This window comes from Limulus polyphemus, unplaced genomic scaffold (assembly GCF_000517525.1).
Source record: "Limulus polyphemus unplaced genomic scaffold, Limulus_polyphemus-2.1.2 Scaffold1781, whole genome shotgun sequence".
Lineage (NCBI taxonomy): Eukaryota > Metazoa > Arthropoda > Merostomata > Xiphosura > Limulidae > Limulus > Limulus polyphemus.
Window position 1 is genome coordinate 69,893 of NW_013667391.1, and position 6,681 is coordinate 76,573.

The window sequence follows — 6,681 nt, forward strand, 5'->3', positions numbered from 1 at the left end:
AGTATATATATATATATATATATATATATATATATAGAGAGAGAGAGAGAGAAATATATTTTAACATGTTTATTATAAGAGCCCATGGGTGAAAGCAAATTAAAATATGTAATATATTAATCATACCACATCAATACCAGGGCTGATCATGTTGGCTGAAACACTACAAACATAGGAATGGTTTAGGCAATATATATATATATATATATACACTATATCAATTTTTATGAACAGCTACTGTTATGGTGTGAACACGATTAAGCAAGGGAATTGTAACTTATCAATTTTAAGTCGTTTACAAATAAGATTTTTACTATATGAATTAACAACACAACATTATCTATTTCATTGTAACTTTAATACTGATTATTCATTTATCATTATTATCATAAATCAACTTTACTATCATTCACAAGAACTGGCGAATCCCTGATATCGTCTATTACGGGGCATTCACCTTAACCCTAAACTAGTAGTTATTATCGCTCTGACAAAAGTGGATGAAAGATCATTGACTGGATTATACTAGCCTTGCCCGGAGAAAGGTAAGTTTTTCAAATCATTGTCAAGGTCGTCTGTGACGTACTCGCTCATGTATGATGTTGAGGAGTTTCATTTCCCAACCGCCATAGTAGATGCCATATTAGGTAATCGATTGTAAGGTTCACTCTTTAAAACATCGTTTTTCTAAAGTTTATTATCAGAGACGTCAATACATAATATGTATATAGACATCAAGAGTACATTTAATGCCTGAATGCAAATAATGAACGTCTCACTATTAGCTTTATTAATTTTCCTAACGGGACTGTCCTTGAGTGGCGATTTTACTCACCCAATGAAAACCATTGGGATATGAGACGGTGTTGTCTGTTGCAGTATATTTGTTTATCTTTCTTTATTTTCAAAAAAAGAGCTAGAAAGTTAACATTAATTACTAAACTGGTAAGTGTGCTTTTACCTTATCATAGTTAGAAGAATGAATAGAACATTCAAAATGTTTAAAAATAGAGGGTTTTAAATTTCAAGAAAACAAATCAACGCTTGGAAAGTTGAGAAGGAAGTACAGTTGAATTTGTAATATAATGCTGATTTATAAGACATCGTTAATCTACCGAAAAAAATTACGGTGTTGAGACTTTAATTTCCAAAGAAACCGGTTTTGGTTCCAGTATCAGAATACATCCATTTGAAATATAAGTTCGTAACTTTCAACTGTAAAAATGCTTTTTTAAACATTCAAAGTACCCAAACTACAAAGTACCCAAACTAAAAAAAACAACTTATGTTTAAAAATATTCCACAAAAAAATGAATACAAGTTCGTAACTTTCAAGTGTAAAAATGCTTTTTTAAACATTCAAGGTACCCAAACTACAAAGTACCCAAACTAAAAAAACAACTTATGTTTAAAAATATTCCACAAAAAAAATGACAGTTCAGAGTAGAGAACTCCAGTTAAAACATAACAATAAGAACCAAAGAAAAGAACTTACGTTATAGTTTGCTTGTCAAAGCCGTAGAATAGGCTGTGTACATAAATGATAAACTTGTCGGGTGGAAGATCTCTTCGAGAGCAACAAAGGCCTGAGCGGTGTATCGGCTGACGTTACCTGCAGGCTACTGTACTCGCGTCTAGCTGTTTGCCTGTTTTGCCAACACACTGAGACAGGAAGTACAGCCACCTGAGCACTGTGCAATTATTGCCAGGGGATCGCTGCAGCCTTGTGACCTAGAGGCGCCGAGTAAATAGGCTTGTCGTTTGGCGGCACTTATTTCAAGATCACAAGAGCTTTGCCACCGGCAGCCCGAAGATTTATTGTGTCATAATAGCATGAACTGGCCTTTGAAAGTTACAAGTTGTGTGCACTCCAGATTTTCACACGGTACCCATTCAGTTAAGTTTTTAAGAAGTTAAGAAAACACCAATTTTGAGGTAGCTGACCCCCCCACTTCCGCTAATAACACCATTTCCGGCGTATGGTTATATCCATTCAGTTAGAAGTTTCTTCACAAGCAAAATCAATTCCGAGTTTGGTGAATTTTGTACTGTAGGATAACACCATTTCCTGCGAGAGAGTTGATACTAAACAAGCTAGTTGGGCAAACACAATAGAAGATATTCGAATATTCTATATATGTAAATTTTGTACTGCAGAATAACACCATTTCCTGCGAGAGAGTTGATACTAAACAAGCTAGTTGGGCAAACACAATAGAAGATATTCGAATATTCTATATATGTAAATTTTGTACTGCAGGATAACACCATTTCCTACGAGAGAGTTGATACTAAACAAGCTAGTTGGGCTAACACAATAGAAGATATTCGAATATTCTATACATGTAAATTTTGTACTGCAGAATAACACCATTTCCTGCGAGAGTTGATACTAAACAAGCTAGTTGGGCTAACACAGTAGAAGATATTCGAATATTCTATACATGTAAATTTTGTACTGCAGGATAACACCATTTCCTGCGAGAGAGTTGATACTAAACAAGCTAGTTGGGAAACACAATAGAAGATATTCGAATATTCTATACATGTTATAATAGGATCTTGGAATTGCTAAGAAATATTCAAGTAAAATTCGATAACTAATACCGTTCGGACACATTTTCATACGAAACATAAAATTAATCCTTTTATTATATTTGAGAACAATCATTTATTTATTTCCTTTAAACAAATCAGATTGACGAAATATATGTTTTCACAAGGATTTTGTTCAACTCGTCTCTTGAGCATTCGATTAAAGATGTTATTACTAGCATGTACGAGACTAAAAATATTGTATTAGTGTGTTCAACTTGAGTAAAAGTACCTTATCGAAGTATAGAAGTTTCCAGTTTGGAACGCTTGATCCACCGAGAAGGCAGCCAGCCAGAAGTATGCGCTGCAACAAAGGCTCATTGCAAAGCGTGTTCAGAGGGCATCGCGGCGCGAATTTTGTACTTGAGTCCTAAAAAGTGTGTAAACAGATCGGAAGCTATATGCTAAAACACAATGTGGTCATTGTATCACTATTATACTTATATTGGTGTCTTGGTTTGGTAATATGTATTAATGATGCGACCTAAATTCCGATCCAAACCAACACTCTTGGCACAGATCGATGACCACATTGTGTTTTAGCATATAGCTTCTTTATCACTATTATACTTATATTGGTGTCTTTGTTTGGTAATATGTATTAATGATGCGACCTAAATTCCGATCCAAACCAACACTCTTGGCACAGATCGTTCTTAACATAGGATTCTCCGTTTTCTGAAGCCTAAAATAGTGGATTGATCAAATTTCAATTACTTCCATGATGTTAAAAAAACACGTAAGTTCAAGAAATTAATAAAAACCCTATAACCCGAGCGCCTTCGAAAGGTGGACCTTTCTTCTTAAGCGGAAAACTACTATAAAAGTTTAAAAGAAGAAGGTTATAAAAATTAAGAGTTTGCAAGTATTCTTGCATTAAAGCATAGAAAAACAAAATTGTCATAAGCTACGTCAAGGAACTGAACAAAGAGAATATTACCGAATTTTCGCGTGTAATTTCTTTCCTTTTTGTTTTATGATTGCCCTATATACGAAGATAATTTACCGCCAAAAATTGAATATATCACCATATCATATGCTACAACTGATGGTCGATGGCTCGCAAAAATGTGCTCCATACCTAGAGGCCCTGTATGTGCTATAAAAATAGCGGTCAAATCCACCAACCTCGTTCCGACTACTTGCTTCCCCTCCAATTCATCAGTTAAAGTGGTATTAACTACCTGCTTCCCTTTTAGTTTATCAGTTAAAGTGATGTTGAATACCTGCCTCCCCGCTTATTTATCCGTTAAAAATTACAAACGATATGAATCGAGAGCCCTTTGTGTAGTTTTGTACAAACATTCTGAAAGAAACAAACAACTAATAAAATAATTGTAATGTATACAGTTATTAAAAATTTATTTCGACAGCCATCAAGAAAAAGTAAGGTTAGTTTGGTTTACTTTTCACCATAACGATTCTAGTTCAGTAATAGATAATTTTTATCAGTGCGACACACTATCATTTTAAATTTCTTTTATTTCTATCATTGGAAATGAAAGGATTACTGCGAAATCTGACTCGATGCTTAAAGTAAAGTCGAGTCTCGTACAATAAAGCACAAGTTTTACACAGCGATGTAAAAATCCCGTACTACTATTATTTACAGCTGTTGGAAATTTGTACTGTTGTTATCACAACACAACGTCGCAAAAATGATTATTATTACAAATCGTTCTTTCAAAACACCGACACTTCAACCAACTATTGTAAAAAAGATAAAGGGACAGTTAGTAAAATACAAACACGGCTCAGAAAAGTCATAATAAGGCTTAAAACATTCATAATAGTTCGTAACTTTTGACTCACTCAGTATATACCAAATAGTTCCTATAGTACGTTATATAATTTTTTTGTTTAGTTGGTGGGAAATCGGATTTTAGTTACTATACCCGTTATATCTGAAATTAGAAACTATACAAGAATATTAAAAAACACAACAACTAAGTACCAACGTCTATAAATACCACAAGTATAATTGACCAATATCATATTTTAATAGCTACGTTTGCAAGTGAGAAAATACTATATAAAAATAATAATATAAGCATGGGAGTGGAGACAGAAATGCATTACCTTAACAAGCTACTGTCCTCCTCTTTATAAGGATGCTGACAAAACTGGTGTAAAGGTAACAGAAAACACCAGTCCGTTGCCAGTTAGAACACACTAATACTTTGTGTCCTTGAGAAGCTGTGAGAACCGCAGAGGTTTACCAGTCTCAAAGAACTTGGAGGAAAGGGGAGGAGAGAGGAGTTGTGTCCCCTGTTAAGGGTAGTGCAAGGTCATTCATTCATTCAGTTTTTCAACAACAGAGTGAGTACCTCTGACAAGTGGTCAGCTCACTGGTTACGTATAATATGTTGCTAGCGGGGAGGAGTCGGGCGTGAGGGAGATTGAAAGGTCATGTTGTTATCGGTCTTGAGAACGAAACCTGTGCTGAAAAAATAAATAAAATTCACCCACATATTTATTTTCATACACTTCTGGTAAAGTTTTTACCAACTTAGACGATTTGCGAAAACGAAGGATAAGAAGAAAAGTCTTTATTTAGTATTCTTAGTTCTTAAGGTTTCTTTCGGATATACTCGTATAGTTAGTTACTCAAGAACTATCTGTACTGGTCGTCCTGATTTTACTAATGAGATGACAGCTAGTCAGCATAACTGGCAACATTTGCACTTATTGACAGCCGAAAGTAAAGTCTCGTTCTGAATTTTGCACACACCCATATGTGTAAGTTATTTGTCTCCCTGATGTCTGTTTTTATTTTTGAACATATCATTTGTAACGATCTCTTATATTTAGTTTCATCGCAGAAAGATAAGATGGTATTTTCACAAAACCTTTCCAATCATAAGAAAAACATGTGCTTTTAGTGTTTTTTTCTGTGTATGTGTTACGATGCCCTAGAGGACCTTCGTAGTTTCTCCCAAGTGTCTTACATTCGTTACTGATTATAACAACTACCAACTTTACTTACTAGTCTGTAATTTAACAACTAATAACAACCTAGTTTCAAAAGTAAGTTAACTGTATGGACCAGATTTAGACTAACCTGTATCTTAACCAATGAAGCTCGATGTTTACCACAAGCTCACTGGAAGTATATAGTGTCATAAATCAATCTCTCTCTCTATATATATAAATTAGAAATGTGTGTTTGTTTGCACCCTAATTCCTCCGAGCCTATTCGGCCAATCTCAACCAAAATTTGTATGAATTATGGGGAATATCCTAAGGGGTTCAAAATTGAACTTAACCCTATTTCTATTTTATAAAGCCTGTTGGTTAATTACTCCTAGCCTATTGAGTCAATCTCAAATAACATTGGCAGGTTAACTCTTTAGATAATGTTGAATATTCTAAATGGATTCAAGGTCAAAGTATGAAAGTTGTGGATTGTTTCTCAAACAGTCATTCTTTTCTCATGGTCACTTTGATGTAGGATGTTCAAGGATGGGATCACCTCAAAATCTTTATTCGTTGGTAGATGGAAAGCAAACAGAAAATGTTGTTAATGAAGAAGCTTTGTTATAATTTTAAAATTTTGAATTAAAGTTTATGTTCAAGGTATTATTTTGAAATATATTACTGCTATTAAACTTCTTTTAATTAAGTTTAAACATTCACCGTTAGTTAACAGGTATTTCAGCGCGTACACAATAAAACTAAAACCTATAATGAGTAGAATATACTGAATCATCAGTTAAGTACTCTCGTTGTTGGCGGAATTTTCAGCCGTAATCCCAATAATATCTCACGAGTCGTACAGTTTGGAGGATTCAGATTAGTTTTAAGTCCACATACAAAGCTAACAGTGCAAAATAATATTCATAAATCTAAAAATTAATTTAATGCAAACACGAATTTAAAAATTATCTCCAATCAGACTTAGTGAAACTAGGTATAAAGAAAAATGGATTAGTCATTAGTTATAAAACACAAAAAGCAAAGACCCACACAACTTACCAGTGCACGAAACTTCAATATACTTATAACTGTCAATATATTTGCATTAGTGAACATCTAACAACTAAAACTGATCGAAATTACAAAAATAAAGAATATTAAAAAGTAGGG

The 6,681-nt window shown here is 33.8% G+C and overlaps 1 protein-coding gene across 1 annotated transcript in view; it reads right to left on the reverse strand.

The window, feature by feature from the left end:
- The window catches only part of LOC106464916 (MICAL-like protein 1), a gene marked incomplete at its 3' end in the record, with an annotated part of 51,324 nt that extends 49,676 nt beyond the window's left edge, over positions 1 to 1,648 (reverse strand). The window contains exon 1 of the mRNA XM_013925088.2: positions 1,496 to 1,648. The remainder of the gene's footprint in view (positions 1 to 1,495) is intronic.
- Positions 1,649 to 6,681: the final 5,033 nt, after the last annotated feature.